Source organism: Urocitellus parryii, chromosome 10, assembly GCF_045843805.1.
Source record: "Urocitellus parryii isolate mUroPar1 chromosome 10, mUroPar1.hap1, whole genome shotgun sequence".
In the NCBI taxonomy this organism is placed as follows: Eukaryota; Metazoa; Chordata; class Mammalia; order Rodentia; family Sciuridae; genus Urocitellus; species Urocitellus parryii.
In genome coordinates, this window is record NC_135540.1 from 131,593,816 (window position 1) to 131,612,609 (window position 18,794).

The window sequence follows — 18,794 nt, forward strand, 5'->3', positions numbered from 1 at the left end:
CTTTTTCACAGACAAGTCTTGGTCCATGTTGGTTTCCCACTTCTACCCAAACTCTAGTGTCTCTGTAAATGGTTTTCTAGAAGCGTGCTAAATCAGGCATATGAAGGAAGGGAAGTTGCTCCTCATCCTTCTTCCTGTTCCTCCCCTCCTATTCCTTTGTGGTCCTCCACACCAGGCCTCCCTTTGCTCTTCCTTTCCCTCTCAAGGATTTGTTTTGTCTAGCAAGGAGCTATAAAGGATGGGTAGCAAAGGAAGTCTTAAAAGTGCCTTTTGGTGACAGAGCATACATGCCAGGGGGAGACAAGCTGCCGCAGAGATCTCAGCCAGCTGCCCTGGGAAACACATACCTGCATAATCAGGCTAGATGAAAGTCAAGAGCTTCCTTCCCTGATGGGGTAGGGGGCTGTTGCTGTGGGGAAGCCCACATTCAATCACAACTTGAGAAAAGAAGCGCAGGAGGAGGCCAAGGCGTTATTAACCTTAATTGTGATTGAAAGCCATGGAAGCATTCAATGATGTCTGAGGGGCAAGGAAATGACCAGACCTGAAGCCTGCAAAGGAGAGCGGGTGGGGGGGGGGGAGCAGCTTATGTGAGGTGGTTTTTCTTTTCTAGGATGTAATTTAAATAAGGAAAAAAAATGAACTAATAATGAGACCAATAATCACAGCTTGTAACCTCGCCAGGCTAGATAAAGATTTGGGAGCTAATGTGTAGGTCACAGAAAGCAAACACAGGGGATTTTCTTGCTGGATCACTTGTGGACTAGGACGTGTGTTTGACAACCAAGATCCACTTCAGGATGATTTCTTGGTGTCACATAAATGTGTATCTGTTTAAGCTTCTTCGATTCCTCAAGAGAATATAGAGAAAAACTCCATGAGTCTGTTTAAAAGAGAAAAGGGTAAGAGATCAAAAGTGGGAGTTAAAAAATATGGCAAAACAATATTAAAAAGAAGATACAGATGTATGTATGGATGTGTGTGTGTGTGTGTGTGTGTGTGTGTGTGTGTGTATGTGTGTGTCCTGGACAAAAAGGAAAATAAAAAGCTGTCATTTTTTGATTTAGTAATAACATAAATGTATTTATTTTTAAGGCTAAAATGTGATAATAATTTCTATAGCTACTTTCTTGTCAGGAAAAAAAATAAATTTATCTGTATATCATTTTTTTTTCCTCCTGAGAACAAGTTTGATGATAGTCTGTTAGAGTTAAAGGGATTTGGAAGCTGATCTAGCAAAAAGGTATCATGGCAATAAGCAGTAACAGCAAAATTTTGGGAGGTTCTAGGACAAAACTGCATGAGATAAGAGGTGGCTGACAGTGTGCTGCCATCTAAAACCTATGACAAGGGAGTCACCACACTGAGAGGAGAAAGACAAGGGAACTCCTGAGTGGTGGGGGACCCAAAAGGTGCCTGGATATTTAGGTGCTGTTTCTCAACAACACTAAGAGGGAGGTTCTGGGCCAGAGAGTCTGATAGTCTTATAACTGTCAGAATTTTACTGATGGTCAGTGGATTTGAGATGAGATTGCACAGTGTATGTAAAGCAGGCAGGCTATAATTGTCTAAAAATTATTGTTTTGGGCCATTTTGAAAACAACTGAATGTGTAATGGCAGTGGGGGGCTTTTGAGCTAACTGGTCTCAGCTTTCAAAGAAGAAATGAGCTAGGACCCAATGCACAGAGGCCAGCTTTGACTCATTTACATAACATAACCCCACCATCTGATTGATTAATCTCTATAGCAGTAGTTAGGAAGTTGTGATCTGTCATATGCCCCAAATGGGATTGCCTTCCATTTCTGTCTCCACCGGAGAACCATGCATATGCAGGCATTCAACTGAGGGTTTGAGATGAGGTGACTACAGATTCAAGAGCCTGTGGCCCCCTCAAGTCCATTCTTCCTGCCTTTGACCTCCAAAAACTGATACAAGATCTGGATGAGGAATTATATGGATAAAAAGAATACATACATGTGAATTCATTCATCTTTCTCTTGAATGAAATAGGTCAGTCTTAAAACAGAAATGGCTTATTCCATTTCAGCTCATTAAAACTGAATGTTTGGAAACAATATGGATATCTTTGCATTCAAGGCATTCTACCAGGAAACAAAGATGAATAAAGAGCCACTGCTTTCAAAATTTTGCAAGCCTAAGTGGGGAATAAGACCTGTGCATAACTGTTTGATAGTATCAGGTGTGTGAAATAAGAGTGATGTCCATAGACATTGGATTTAAAGAGGGAACCAACATCTGATAAAGAAAAGCTCTCCAGAGAAGGAGGCATCTGAATGGAGTTTTGGAGAAAGGGTAGGATAATTACAGGTGGATACAGATGAAGACCAGGAATTTCTGGTGAAATAACATCAGCAGCAAAGATGTGGAGGCAAGAAGGTATCCTCAGAGAAGAATAGGTAATGCAGTCTAGAAGAATTTTAGGGCATGTTTAGCAGAATAGTGTGCATCAATTCTGGAGAACCATCATTTTCTAGACTGTGAGTTCTGTTTTCATTTTTCTATCATAAGGAAGGAACTACTAGAAATTGTTTCCTAGAGTTAAGACTCCAATTTATTCTAATTTAATATAGTAAATCCATTAATACTATTATTAAATGTGTACATATATGTGTATATATTAATAATGACTGTCCAGGGCATGTTAATTTCTCTATAGAAAATACATGATACTATTTTCCTAATATCCTAGTGTCTTAACTTAATTACATGCTTTTATACATTGTAAAAAATACTCAAGAACATGCTGAATGCTGTTATTAGACATATATTTAGTTCATGGCTTTAATAGAGTCAGAAACAAAACTTGCCTTCCCTCTAAGCAATGGTTGCTGTAGGTTTAATGAGAAACATTTATTTAAGCATTATCCTTGCACTCACCATGCAGCAGATATTCCTGGAGGATGCACAACATGCTTGGCTCATAGTTAAGCATAATGGATACAAAAGATGTATTAGACGAAGACCTGTCTAAATGATTCAGTTATGATATGACATAAGCATGGTGTGACTTGGTTACTCATTCATCTATTCACTTAGCAAATATATCTTGAGCATATACCAACCCAGCCTCTAGGTTTTCAGAGAATGATGTAAGCTGCAAACAAAATTAAAGCAATGGAATAGATTATTACAGGATGTTTCAGCTAAGATTATTGGAGCCAATGAAAGTTGGACAAAACTGTAGTGACAACAAATTACTTACAAAGTGCACCCAAAGCAATCAAAAGGCCTGTACTAGGTCTCAGAAAGATTACTAACTGCACTAAGATTATAATCGGGGTTTTTCCAATCTTAGTCCATGCTTACTAAATACTTAAAATATAAAGGATGAAGGAAAGATATATAAATAAACTGGGAGATATGGGAAGTCCAAGGCAGGTTTGAGGAGACTCTCATTTGGACAGTGCACAGGGTCTTTATAAGACATCAGTGGGGTAAGGATGGAAATATAGGTTATGAAGAGATTATGAAGGTACAGAATGCTTGGCTAATTAGTTTGTCTTTAATTTCCTAGGCAACAGAGAACCAGGGATTGGATATTCATTCAGTTCTCACTGCAAAATGAAAACAATTGAAAATCCAAGAATTCTTTTTTTTTATTAAAGGGCAAAATATATATATATATATATATATATATATATATATATATATACACACTATATATATATATAGAATAGAGAATATAGAGTACAGAATAATATGTGTATATATTAGTAGATATTAGAATATAATATATATTAATATATATCTTTTCATATACAACAATGCTATATTCAGTTATTACCTTTGCCTTTTTTAAATTATTTTTTTATTTATATATGACAGCAGGTTGCATTACAATTTTTATTACAAATATAAAGCACAATTTTCATATCTCTGGTTGTATATAAAGTATATTCACACCAATTTGTGTCTTCATACCTGTACTTTGGATAATAATGACCATCACATTCTCTTGGACTCATTCAACCTTTATGGTACACCTCCTAAGTGACAAGCACTTCCATAAAAGCTGTCCACAAGAAACACACCATACACGAGCATCTGTTATGCTTATTGATGTGACACATGCTATGATCATCCCTTTCTTTCTTGCTCATTCTCCTCCCAATCCTCTCTCCTCCTGATGGAAGTGTGCACAGAACACTTACCAGAACACACGGGTGTACCTAATCCAGTTCAGGCAGGATTATGACATTTATTCAACTGAAGGCAGTGCAAGCTAACTCTTGAATGATGAGTATATTTCTACATAAAATAATAATTATGATAAATAGAAAACAATTTGCAATTACATATCCATCACCAAAATGATGATTTGGGTATATGGTATCAAGTTGATGCAATTTTATTCCACATGTCTGTGATCCTGATAAGTTTATCTCTTTGGGCTTATCTCAAAATTCATTGCTCTTCATTCCTAGACCCTGGTAGGTCATTGGGCACTCCTCATCCACGGAGCATCTGTCACATCTCTCTTCTGTCCTGTCGATATCTGTCTCTGTCCACCTTAAACTTCTGGGCAAGCTGAGATCCAAGACCATCTGGTTTAACCCTGTTTTCCTTCTGTGTCACATAGCACCTCGAACAGTAAACGGAGAAAATGAATGAACGAGTTTCCTTCTCTACTAAACTGCCTACAAGAAAGCTACAACGTTTGGAAACAAATAGCTATAAAATCTGGCCCCTTGAGTTAAAAAACTCACCACATTTACTTCCTTTTCCCCAGCGATGCTGCCTTCTTATCTTCCTGCTTTCCATCTGTAGGGTCATTGATTTCACATTCTCCACTCTCTTGTCAGAGCATTTTGGACTGTGTCTCTAACATAATCAGAAATCCAGTAAACAAAGCTTCCATCCAATATTCTTCTCAAGGTATTTTAGACATGGGAGAAATGAATTTAATGATGGATTCAAGAAAGTATGACTTCAAAGAACTGCTGCAGCTCTGTAATTGCAGCTACAGCAATTTGGACTGCTCTAGGTGCAGCAGAGCTATTACAAGCACAGGTACTTAGCTAGTCTTGTGCTGATAAATCAATTTGAAGAAATTTCAGTATACATTCCTTATCTAAATTAGTTCTAGAAGCAGGATGACAGGATGCACAGCTAAGGGGAATCGGAAACAACTCACATGAGATACTGTAATTGATATTTTAAAACTTATTAAGATTATTACCTCCTTTCTAGACATAGGAAGTTGAATTTCATAGATATTAATCAGTTAACCCAGGAGTTATAGGAAAGTAAGGCATATAAATATAATATAAACCTGAGTTTAAATTTACCCTTCTATTATTTTAGCTACATTGTGCCATTTCTTTTCTTCCATTCTGAAGCACATACTGTTGAGCAAGATGCTCAATGCATTTAACTTATCTGAACAAGAACAGAAAATTTCAAAATATATTAATGCTGCTTGCATGAATTAATCACCATGAATTTTGTGCCCACCCCATTCTGATGAGCATTCCTAAGAAAGTCTGACAGGCAACTATCTTGAGTCTGAAAACATAGCATCTTGCCTTACCTCTCTAAACCTTGACTTTTCTATTTTTAAAATATTGGTAATTATATCTCCAAGAAGTCTCTCTCTCAGGGTCCTAGTTATCAAATGAAAATAAGACTTTAGAAATGATGAGTAGAAATCTCACAATTCTTTGAAAAAATATGTTTGTAAAATCTTCAATATGCACAGTGCACTAAACATTGTTCTTGGGGAAATAGGAAGATGTGGTTCCTTCACTCATGGAACCTGCTGTCGGCGGGTGGAATGTAATAAAATGGGATCTTCCTTAAATGTGTGCCACGCTTCTGGTATGTACTTTATTGATCATATAACCTGAGTGTATCATCTAAAATTTTATAGTCCCTTTTTCTGATTACCTCCATAAACATATCATTGTTGTGCTGAAATTTTAGATACAGAGAAGGTGCACTCTGTCTGCTTGAACTCACAGGTTTGCCTTACTTTGTCTTGCAATTTATGTCAACTGTGAATCTCAGAGACAGTCACCAAGGGACCACATTTTGGACAGCCAGGTTATCCACTGAGCTAAAAGCTCTCTTGTTCCCTCTATTTCCTTCTCATACCACTGCTGATTCAAAAAACAAGATATTTCCTTTGTTATTTAAGATGAAGCAATGTGTGTCTCCTCTAAACTTACATGTTTTTTTAAATAAAAATTTCTAAAATATAACTGAGACCAGATTAGTTTTTTCTTCTTCATGGATCTCATTTTAAAATATGAAAAAGTTGTATTATCTCACTAATATTAACTAAATGATGTCCAAGTGTATACTAGTCTTGTTGTATTGAGTGTCTATATTGTAAATCAATAAAATCAAGTCTAGGTTAATTTTTATTTGAATTTCTATTGGGCTACTTTTTCATATTCCACATTTGAAGAATGAATTTATTTAATCTAAATTTTTTTACCAATCTATCTTCATCTTGAAGTTTAGCAAGTACCTTATGCTACAGATTGATGACATATTTCCATATCTTTATTGTTTACTAGTTACTGTATCTTTTCATCCTTGCTATATTATTCACAAGCTTATTCATTTTTTGACAATCTATTTTAGTAAGTTGTTGATAAGCTTTTAAATGGAACATAATTTAGTAAAAACCTAATAAACTATGAATTTTTCCAGGAATTAATAATAATCAGAAAAGTAATTAGTAAACACGCATGTTTTATTTTCTGTTGGAAAAACAGTCATTTATCTATTAATTAACAATGAAAGTTGTAGATTCAATATCCAAAAGGAATGTGCAGAACTTACAAATTATGGTAAACCATTCAACTGAACATCTTAACAATCAGTACAGAGGGTTGATGCTCAGTGTAAAGCATGTTATTGGTATGAATCACAAATGTGAAATAACTCAAGTAGTTATCTGATTAGACAATTCTGACTAAAGTTATCAATCTCATTTAGATAAGTTTTCACCCTATTTCAAAGAGAGCTTGGGAAGCCATTTCAAGCCCTTGTGAAAGGCATATAATACCTTTGGACTCCAATTATTTTTCTTTTAATCAGGGGGAAAAAAATTCAAAGTAAGCACTTCTAATTCAAAAATTCTAAAGCCCTGCAATTATAATTGATTCATATCTATTAACTACCTACCAAGTGTTAAATTACATAATCTTATTTAAGCCTAGAAACAGGAAGTAGATGTGTGTGAAATTTATAGCTAGATAGATTATATTTCTTTGTTTTTATGAATCAAATTATATTTGTCTTAAACATCATTCTCTGATGGGCAAATAATACAGTTTCATTATTTGGGGTCCACACAACTTTCTTCATTTCCACATGGCATTTTGTAAAAAAAATGAAACTTACATGGTCCAGAGATAGTTATAAATAGTCTCTGTTTTCACTAGGTGTATTTATCAACTCTTTCAGGTCTATTCAGTCAGCATAGACCAGCTAGATCCGATGCACATAAGACCTAGGGTCTGGTTTCAAAGCAGCCAAGCAGTCATCTTTAGATGATTTTCTGCCACTTAGAGGTATTAAAACCAGGGGCAGATGTGACCACCCTTTAAGATGCCTGTCATTCCTTTTGACTCTTAGAGAATATGAAACTTTTCAACTGAGATTCAGATTGACATTCTCTCTCCCCTGGTTTCATCAGTCTCCATTCTCATCCATCTTCATTATGTCTGTTGTAATATATCTGGGGACCCAATCTTCTAATCTCAGATTCTTACCACATACACAAAAAACATCCCATTAAAAAAAATAGGATGGAGAAAAAAAGAATTGAGAACATGGAAGAACATGGAAGCCTGGTGACTCTCAAGAGTGTATATTATAAACTTTTGCTATTTAATCTACAGCAGCAGAAAAAAAGTCAGATATTCATGGCTTAATACTGTATAATCTTTTGTAAAATGATGGAATTTATACTCTGGAATGATCCCCATGGCAACCTTATCTCTGTGCAATTGTTCATATCCTAAGTTTTCATTTCTAGGTGAGACAACCATTGTTCTAATATCATTCTATGTATATTGACTCTAAATATTACTTACAGAAATAATAATTGTTTAGCACTGTTTTGTGCCAAAGATGATATTGTACAGTTTATAAAATTTTTCTAACTAATGTATGTTTCATGTTTTTGTATTAAACGTAACATTTTTTCAAGCCTATATATGAGGTTATAAAGAGACCATATTACATATTCTTTGTTATTTTTTCCCTTGAAACACTATGTCATAGACACCTTTCAATGTCATTGTGCATACATTGATTTTATTTGTCTTAAAATGACGTAGTATCACATAGTGCACCTGTACCTTCATCTTCTTATGGATTTTTAAAGTGGTACAATATTTTTACTGTTACAGACAATATAACAATAGATATCCTTTTACATCCATAGCTACAGTCTTCTGTTATTTTATTAGTATGGTTGATTCCACAACACCAAATAAATAGATAAAAGAATAAAAGCTTTTTTAAAATAATTTCTCAGGCACTTTTCAAGTGCTATGTCAACAATTTTGTTCCAATTACAAATCTAACAACAGGGTACAAGAATTAATCTTCAGCTCTTCTAACATGAATATTCTAATATTTTTTTAATTTAGCACTTGAAATCCGGCAAACAATGTTTTTGTAATTGTTAGTTAAACAATGCTTCTGATCTGTTTATTATCTATATTCTTTTCCTTTGATTTGCTCTTGCATACCTTTTGTCCAACTTTTATTGATGTGTCTTATTTTTCATTATTTTCTGTACTTTACATATTATGTGAAAGTAATAACATTTATCCAATTTATAGAGAAATAAATTGAGATTTGGAGAAATAAGATCACTTGCACAAGGATCATATATACAATTGCATCTAATTCCTTTGCTTGACTTTATAGCTGTGTTATTAACACCTACACTAAATTATTTTCATACCACCCTTTTGCAGTATTTGTACTCCTCTCATAAAATTATATTCCCCCTAAATCTTGCTTAACAAGAATAATATCAAAACAGCAGAAATTTGTGGGCACATAAATAGACATTTTCCTTATGAATAATAATAAAGAGATCGTTTCTTCATTAAACTAACTGTTAGGTAGATCAAAATGTCGTGAATAATTTCTAAAATAAATGTACTTAACCACAAATGTTTTATTTTTCTCCTTTTACCAAAGATACAATTACCATGGAAATAAGACTCTTTCTTTAGTATGTTACTTATGTTGAAAAAATAGTCCTTCTCTTAGATGTTCTTCAGTTGCATGTTTAAAACAACAACAAAACTGTAAATTTTATTAGTTGGAATCTGAAAAGACATTGGACTGAAAAGACACGTATTAATTACAAATGTTCTATATTCAACTCAATATGAAATATTTTGATCATTGAGTATAAGGTTGTGATTTTTACCTAATTTAAAGGAAATAAGTTGACTAATAAGCATCAATGATTATCTTTCAACTTAGTGTGTATTTCCTTTCATCTTCTAGGTTCTGTGAAGCAATACCTAATTTAAAGTCTAGTATTTTCCTTTTGTTCCCTTATGCAGCAGATGGCCTAGGCAACTACCTCCTACTATCTAATTCCTTAGTGACATTTATTATTCATCAGAAAGGAAGTTAGAAAACATTATCTTTCCAATTCCTCATTTCCATAATAAAATAGATTTCAGAAAATATCTTGTGAATGTATGGATACGAAGGTATATGTATAGACACACATATCAAAAAAGAGCATTGAAAAGTAAATGGAGAGACCACCCACTGAGGACCCTGCACTGTTAGATAATTTGGTGGGAAAATGTAACTAATACAAAACAAAGGCTGACTTTGGAATAGGGCTCAGTATTCATAGATCCTTAACCTTGAACTATGGAAGAACAGAAGACTGGCCTAGAATGAAGAAATCAGCCTTCACCATCTCTTCTGGCTACTCATGCATCCACAGCCTATTACAGGTCATGGAAGGTAGATGAATGCAAAGTACATTTCAGCTTCAAGTTTGAGTGATCTTATTGTGTCTATTCTGGATGTCCCCCCTACACTTTTTGGACCTCCATGGCATAAGTGTCAGACCTCATGCTTTTGCTGGTACTCAGATCACTTTTCCCCTCTGCTTTATTTTGAATAGTTTACATTGCTATGTTTTCTTGTTAACCAATCCAATCTGTAGCAGAAAATCATACTTCATCACATTAAGTGTGTTCTTTCATTTCTGACACTTCATTTTTCATCCTTAGAATTTTTCATTTGTTATTTTTTATATCTACCATTTCTCTGTTCATCATGGTAATGTTTCTATCTTGTGGAACATATGCAACATTTTTATAATAGCTGTCCTAGTGTCCTTATTGTCTAATCCTATCATTATTTCAGTTTCTGATTTCCTTATATTGATTATTTCCTTTCTTGCTATGGGTCATATTGTTCTGGAGTTTTTTTTATTGTTTTACATAGCTTGTTAGTTTTACTGGTTGTTGATATTTCAACTTTAATGTTGGTGGTGGAATATTAATTCTTTCCCTTAAGTCATATTTTAATTTGTCTTAGTATATAGTTAAGTTTCCTGTAATTCATTTGACTCCTTTCAGATTGGGTCCCAAACAGCATATATTCTAGGACTAAGTTCAGTCTCATGATAGAGGCAATACCCATCTGAGCTTTCTACCTAAATATCTGCTTGTTGCTACAACTTTCCACTCCAGCTGATGGAAACACACTCGTTGCAGCTCCTGCCATGGGCACCAGTGTTTATTTTGCCTGTTCCTTCAAAGTAGCTTTTCTTTCCTTGGTACTAACTGGCATCTTTTAATAAATGCACTGCTTAGTGTCAGACAGATTGTGGAGGATGTTCTCCCATAACTCTTTATCCCACCCTCCCTGACCCCCTTCCTCTCCAGAACTCTATTTTACAAATTCTAGCTGCCTTGGCTTCCCCAAATTCTGTCTCCTATACTCATAACCACCACCCAGCTTTGTTGTCTTCCTCCCCTACCCTGTAATATGTAAACTGCCTCTAGGCAGCGAATTCATGCAAACACAGGATTTAATTTGTGTGTTTCCCTTCTCTAAGTGATCACAGTCCCATGTTTCCAGTTTCCCAAGTCTGAAATAGTTGCCATATATTTCATCTGGTTTTCTAGATATTTAAAGCAGAAAGGCAAATTCACACCTTGTAATGTATCCTGACTCCACAGGGATATTATGGAAGGCCATTTAATTAATTAATTAGGGTGGAACATCTATTGTAAAAACAAGCAAAGTGCAAATTTTAGTGGATAACATGATAAAAAGTGTATTTCCTACTCACATTATGGTTCACAGCAGGTATGTTGGTTTGTGGGTTTCTGAAGCCCAGCTGACTCCAGCTTGTCTCTGAGGATCCAGGCTCCTATACCTCTCTGTGCCAATATCCTCTAAGGCCCCAAAACCTTCTGTGGATTCTCTGTATTCCGTTGGCATGATAGTGCAAAGAGAAAATCTGCTAATGTCCCTGAGCCAAGCTTAAGAGTTCCCCATTTCACTACTGTCAGCATTCCTCTGTCCTGACTTTAGTCATATATCCCTAGCAAATTGCAGGATGGGTCAGCTAATGAAGCCTAGCTCTGGGTCTAGAGCCATTATGTCAAATAGGAATACAATGATAGCCTTGTATGCAATTCCAAATTTTCTAGTAGCCACTTTATACTATAAAAAGAAACAGACAAAACTGTTTTTAAGAATATATTTTATGAGAATTATATATTCATACATTTAATAATTTCAACATGCTCTCTATGTAAAAATTATGAATGACATATTTTACATTCTTTTTCTTTCTTTTTTGTAGTTTTGAGAGAGTTCTCGCTAAACTGCCCAAGCTATCCTCCAAATTGCAAGCAGCCTCTCTCAACTTTCTGATAGCTGAGATTATCAATGTGTGCCACTGTACTCGGTCATATTTTACATTCTTTTTTTTTCAAATCAAGTATTCACAGTCTGGTGTCTATTTTTATACTCTATAATTGAACTCTAATTCTAATGATGAATTTAAATTAGAAATATTTAATTGCTGTTTATATTTTATAATATTGGCCATTAAAAGGGAGGATTACATACCCAAGTTCTTCCAAACATATTTAAAATTTTTATAATTGAGTATCTTTTATTTTAAAAATTTAAACACATAGGCATGTAACTATATAAATAAATAATGTTCATTGGTCACACTACATACTTTTCAAGTTTTAGAAATCATATGTGGCTAGTAGATACTATATTGGCCAAAACAGATTAAAGCAAAGTTTGGCAAACTATTGCTTATTTGAATAAAATAAAAATAAAAATAGTAGTATTCTGACACAAGAATATTATATGGAATTTGAATTTCACCACTGATTTAAAATATTTCATTGGATCATACATGCCCAAACATTTACATACTGCCAATACCTAGTTTCACATCACCAGAAGATTTGGGAATTTGAAAAATACTGTATTGCCACAAAACCTAAAACTTTTATTTTTTGACTTTTACAGAGAACTCTCACCCAGAAAGTCTAAAACAAAGAGAAACAGAGTTTGTAAATAAAGGGACAGCTCTTCTGTCTTTGCATTCATATTCATGGAGTCCTTAGGGAATGCAATCTGCAGGTATTTTTGTATTTGCAATAAACACCACTTAGTACATACGAAATGTTGAAGAGTCAAGTGAGAAGTTGTTTAGGGAAAGGAATGATAAATGTCATTGGGAAATGGGTTCATGGTAAATGAACTTAAAAACTTTAAAATATTGGAAAAATAAAAGGGAGATTGTTAGTTTTCCACCAAACTCTTACAACCATGGGTTGACTATGTGGCATGAGGCTGACTCAGTAAATGGCAGCTATAGTTGCATTACTACAATCAACAAGATCATCTTCAAGCCTCAAAGTGTGTGTTCTCCCTTTTTCTGACATTTTCTTTCTTTGAAAGTCCTTTTCTCCAATGCATAGCACAAAAATTTGAGCCTTCTGTTTACACACTCTTTATGAATTTCCTTGATTCTTTCTAATTTCAGCTAATTCATTCTTCCTCTTGGGAGCTGCTGCTAAATCTACACTTGTTCTTTGGGCGTTTTCCTTCTCTCGCCACCTGATACTACACAGCACCTGATTTAAGCCCTCATATATTTGATGCTGCTGACATTATGTGCTTCAGGAACTGCACTTTGCTGTGGCTCCACATGCTAGTCTCACTTCCAACATAGCTGTACTCCTGAAACTGCAAACATTCTTGGAAATGTCTTTTACAGTCCTCCTGAAGTGTGAATGTACTTAAGGAAGAGGAGAAAAATTAAAACAGATGGCATAGTTCTACTGTCTTTCAAGAACAAAACAAAAACGAAAACACACAGAATTTGCAAATGGTGCTTAGAATGCCAGAATGACTGCTGGCATCTCAGAACCACTCTCAACCCTCTATCTTCTCAGTGTACTTCAGAGGCTTCAAACTTGAAAATAAAATTCCCTGACTTCCTAGTTACTCGAGCTATGGCTTTGTTATGATCTGCCGATAAGAAACACTTGTGTGAGAAGGTACAGAGAAAGAAGAAGTCATGGCCAGTTCTCCTACAACAGAAACTGACAAAAGTGTGGACAGAGTTATTGATAATAATAGGCCAGTGGGACATGGTGGTGCACACTCATAATTCTAGTGACTTTGGAAGATGAGGCAGGAAGATCATAAGCTCAAAGCCAGCCTAATTAACTTCTCAAGGCCCTAGGCAACTCAGCAAGAGCCTGTCTCAAAATAAAAAAGTAAAATTGTTGGGGACGTTGCTTAATGGTTAAGTACCCCTTGGTTCAATCCCTGGTACCAAAGATATAAATAATGGGCAAAAATATTAGGACTAAATGAAAGTTTTCACTTTTTGCTTCTCCTATTGGCAAGGTAATAATAATAATAATTAATAATAATAATAATATACCTAGTGTTAACTAGAGTGAGGGGAAATTGGATCTATCTATTACCTATTCCTGTGTAAGAGTCACTCCAGACCTTAATGGTCTGAAACAACAATAGTTGTTCATTTTGTTCATGAATCTGAGTGATCAGAGCTCAGCAGAGAGCAGCTCCTCTCTGCCCTGTACAGTACAGTATATCTGGGTGCAGGTCATATGGCAAGTTGGTTCTGGCTCTCAGCTGGAAGCTCATCTGGAGCTATGGGCAAAGACCTCTGTTCCTCTCCACATGACTCTCTCCATGGCCTACAGCATGGTGGCTGCCCAAAAGCCAGCATCCAAAGAGGGAAAGGTGGAAGTGGGTGGCATTTCTATGTGCCAGACTCAGAAGTCATTATTTTGCTACTCTCTATTAGCTAAGAAAGATAATGGCTTGCCTAGTTTGCAGTACAAAGGCTTTGCACAGGTTCAAGGGGAAGTGTCCCTAGCTACACCATGAGAAAGGTATGTGACAAAGTTCTGGAAAACTGTGTGAGGTGGGAGATAATATTGAGGCCATCTTAAGAAAATAAAATCTGCCCCTTTATCCTGTCATGTACTGTTAGTAGAAGCATAACTAACACAACCTTTGGAAAATATGCACAGTTATTCCTAATGGTAAAGTGTATCAAGAGCCTTAAGAAAAATAATATATAATATATAAGAATGATAATATATAATAATGATATATCAAAGGTTTTTTATATATATATAGAATTAATCAAAGGTTATATAACCTTTGATTCAATAATTCTTTTTCTGAAATTTACCCTAAGGATGTAATTAAATCTATTTACTGAAATTTTCTATAAGTAAATATTCATAATATCAAAATAATATTAACATAAAATCCAAAATGAAAGGTTCTTTAAATTCTGGTACTTCATTACAATGGAATACAATGCAGACACTAAAAATGATTTAAATGTGTATTTTCTAACCTGAAATTATTTTTATGCCATATTATTAAGTAAAATAATGAAATAAAAAAAGTTATATATGTAGTTTATGTTTAACAAAGGAAAATATGTAGTTTTTATATAGGCATACATATTGATATTATGAATATATGTACATATATATTTATAGATATTAAATGCACAGCTGAAAACATGTATGTACACATCAAAACGTGAATACTGATTAATGGGCAGTGGTGAGATTGTGAATGTTTTTTTTAATTTATCTGTATTGTCATCTTTATTAAATATTTATTACTATTTTTTAAAATAAGATGTGGACAGAGAGCAAAGGAAAAGTTTTCAATAAGTTCTGCATAATCTTTCTCTAATCACCTCCTTCCTGCTGACAAAAATGGAGATTATTGGCAGTGTCTACACTCAATTTCCTGACCTCCTCACTTCCTGGAAGTTAAGAGGTTCAGAATTGACTCTTGTTCCCAAAGTATTTTCAATGGTTTTTTAAGTGACTATTCCTGTTTTTAATTTCTTCCTGTTTAAAACAAAAAGAAAAGAAAAAAAAAAAAAAAACACTTATAGGGTGGTTTCTTTTTCCCTGCCTGAACCTTGACTGGTACATTTCACCAATATCAAATTTCTGAAATTAAATGTAAATTCATAATATTTGTTCACACCTTCCTTTTTTAACAAATTATATATGCAGTATGAAGATACATCAGGATCTAGGTTAGACTTCCAAGGGCTGCTCTCAAGGCAAGTACAGTCTAGGTGTGAAAAGAAGTCTAAATGCTGGCAATACAGGTTAGAATGGGTTGATGGCTATAAGAAGAAGTTCTGCAATGTCTTACATAAATAGGATTTAACCTTTTGTTCTGGTGTTCTACAATATTTTGGTATAGTTTTGTTAGCCAGAACATCAGTCATATTTCATTCTTTGCTATTCATGAATTAGAACTATATGGTATTGTTATCTTCATTGAAGTCATTAGATGAATTCTGGATTAATGACATAATATCTGCATGTGTTTACATCTGTATTTTTATGTACGGAGAGAACAAAAGAGGGAAAAACCAAGGAAAAAATTTATTATAGTGCCACGAGTTGAATATGTACACCAAAGTTCATGGGTTGGATACTTAATCCCCACTGCAGTGGTGATGGGAGGTGGGATCAAGTAAGAGGTGACTAGATCATGCCTTCATGAATTGATTGATGTTATTATCATGGACTTGTTACAAAAGTTATTTGGCCCCATCTTTTTCTCTTGCCCTCTCTTCTCCTCTCACCTTCTACCATGGATGACACAGTCAGAAGGCAATTCCAAGATCTTGGTACCTTTTTATGCGTTCCTTGAAAGCCCATTGAAGTGCACCATTAAAATCACATTGTCTTCTTGTGTTCTTGATCTCTGCCAAAAACAACCCCAGGAAGGAAGTGATCTGCTTAAGGACAGCTGAACATGATCTGCATAGTGAAGGCAATCTAAGGGAGACCAGACAAGTCCTGCAGAAACATGGAGTCTTTGGAATCTATAAGGTCTGACAATCTACTTTTACATAGTATAAGTGGGGAATAAGTATTTGCTGTAAGCCATTGGGATTTGGGGTTTTATTGGTGTACATGATCTAATAAGAGATGATTAACATGTGCAATATCGTCTTATTACTTTACCTTTGCTCATGAGGTAACAACCTAAATGTAAATTTCTGGCCTGATATTTACCTTCAGCAGTGAATGTGGTAGGAGTATTTCAACAAAGTGAGTGTATTCAATAATATGAAGTCCCAAGTTCATTTGATAATTTCCACATTATTTAGTCCATTAAGTTGTTCTCAATCATATATGACACTGGAATGAATAACTTTGATCTTAAGCTTTTCTATGTTATAAGCAATAAGGATATAAGAGTTTCCAAAATGGAATTAATATGTCAAAACAAGTATATAGTTTAAGCTTGCTGATGTACATAGTTTTTGTCTAGAAGTTTTGGAGCAATTTACCCTTTGTCTTCAATATATGAAATTTAGCTCTTTGTTGTACTCTCATCATCATTAAGAGCTGAAATTTCTAAACATTTCCTAATTGCATAGGCAGAATTAACATCTTGTTTTAATTAGAAGTACAATGCAATTTTAAAATATTAAATTATAAGCATTAGAAGAAAAAGAATTGCTCATCAGGAGTCAGGTTATGATTATAGTGAATAAGTTATACCACATTAATTTATGCCACATTAACATTGTTTACTTTGGAGAAGAGCATCTCAGAGATGGTCTGTAAAGGATCTCTTGAGACATAACACAGAAACATTCCAAAAAATATATTTTTTAAAAGTTCTTTGTGAATGAAACAGGAAAGACATGCACTTTATAATATTAAAAATAAGTGAGCTTATAATAGATTATAATAGTGATTCAGGCATGGTTCTTCTAACAACTAGAGAAATTTTGACAATTGATTTGAATTTTTACAATGATTCAAATGTGATGCAGACATTAAGTAGGTGGATGTCACAAATTCAGCCTTTCTTAACTTGCATTGAATAGTCCTTCAAAAAAGGGTCCTGCTACAAATGCTGATGACCATGTCTGTGAGATCTGTGTGTCTTATTTCATTCTGTGTCACTATAGCAGAATACCAGAGACTAGGCAATTTATAAAGAAAATAAATTTATTTCTTATAGACTCTCATGTAGTCCAATGTCAAGCTGGTGGTTTGGAAAAATCTATTCTGCATAAATAATGTTGGCAAATGAAAAAAGAAGATAGACAATTCTCAACAAATCTCAACAACTCAACCATAGCAAAGTGGATTTTTTATGTTCATTTTGTTTTGTTTGTTGATTGATTCACATTTTATTTTTAAATTTCATATATTTTATATACCTTTTTAAATATACATATAAACTAAAATTTATGTCGATTGTAATTTTTCCTTGAATGCCGAAAGCTGGCTAGGCGAAATAACCAGGGGGCGAGTGACAAGGAACTTGTAAAGATTGATACAGCGGGAACCACTTTATTGCAGGACAGTAGAGGTATATATACTTAAATAATTACACACAGCTTATCTTAATTAACATAAACTAGATACAGCAGTCAACCAATAAGGAATCCTCATCATCTTAATGATTACACACAGCTTAACTTAATTGACAGAATCTAGACACAGCAGTCAGTCACTAAGGAATCTCTATCATCTTAATGGCTCGCTGGATTAACTTCACAAACCACTCCCTCTGGCAAAGTGCCAGGTGCCATCTTGACTTGTCTGTGGCTCTCAACACCTGAATTTTGTAATCAAATTATTTCCTATAATCTCTCTCTACCTTCTTTTTGAAAAAGAAAAAAAAAAGACTACTTTCAATGTTCTGAATTGATTCTATTCTGCATATTTTATAGAGTAAAATCTTATTGGTTCAGTAAGATTTCTTTAAATTATTTCATATATGAGACAAAATTTGTTTGTTACAAATTTCTCAATGTAGTATGAACAATTAGGGGGTCCTTATTGTTCATTTGTACTTATATGGACAATAAGTAAGGGCATAATTTGTGAACCGTGGGAGAATGGGGTTAGAAAACTGGGTTCTCAGCATCCACATATCAGAGAATGTGATCAGAGGGGAGTATGGGAGGAATGGAGGAATTTTAGATAAGGCAATTGGGAGGAAGGGAGGGAAAGGGGAGTGCATGAGGGTAGGAAAGATGGTGGAATGAGATGGGCATCATTACCCTTAGTACATGTATGAAGACACAAATGGTATGACTCTACTTTGTGAACAACCAGAGACATGAAAAATTATGATCTCTATGTGTACTATAAATTGAAATGCATTCTGCTATTGTGTATAACAAATTAGAGTAAGTAAATAAATTAAAAGAAAACTGGGTTC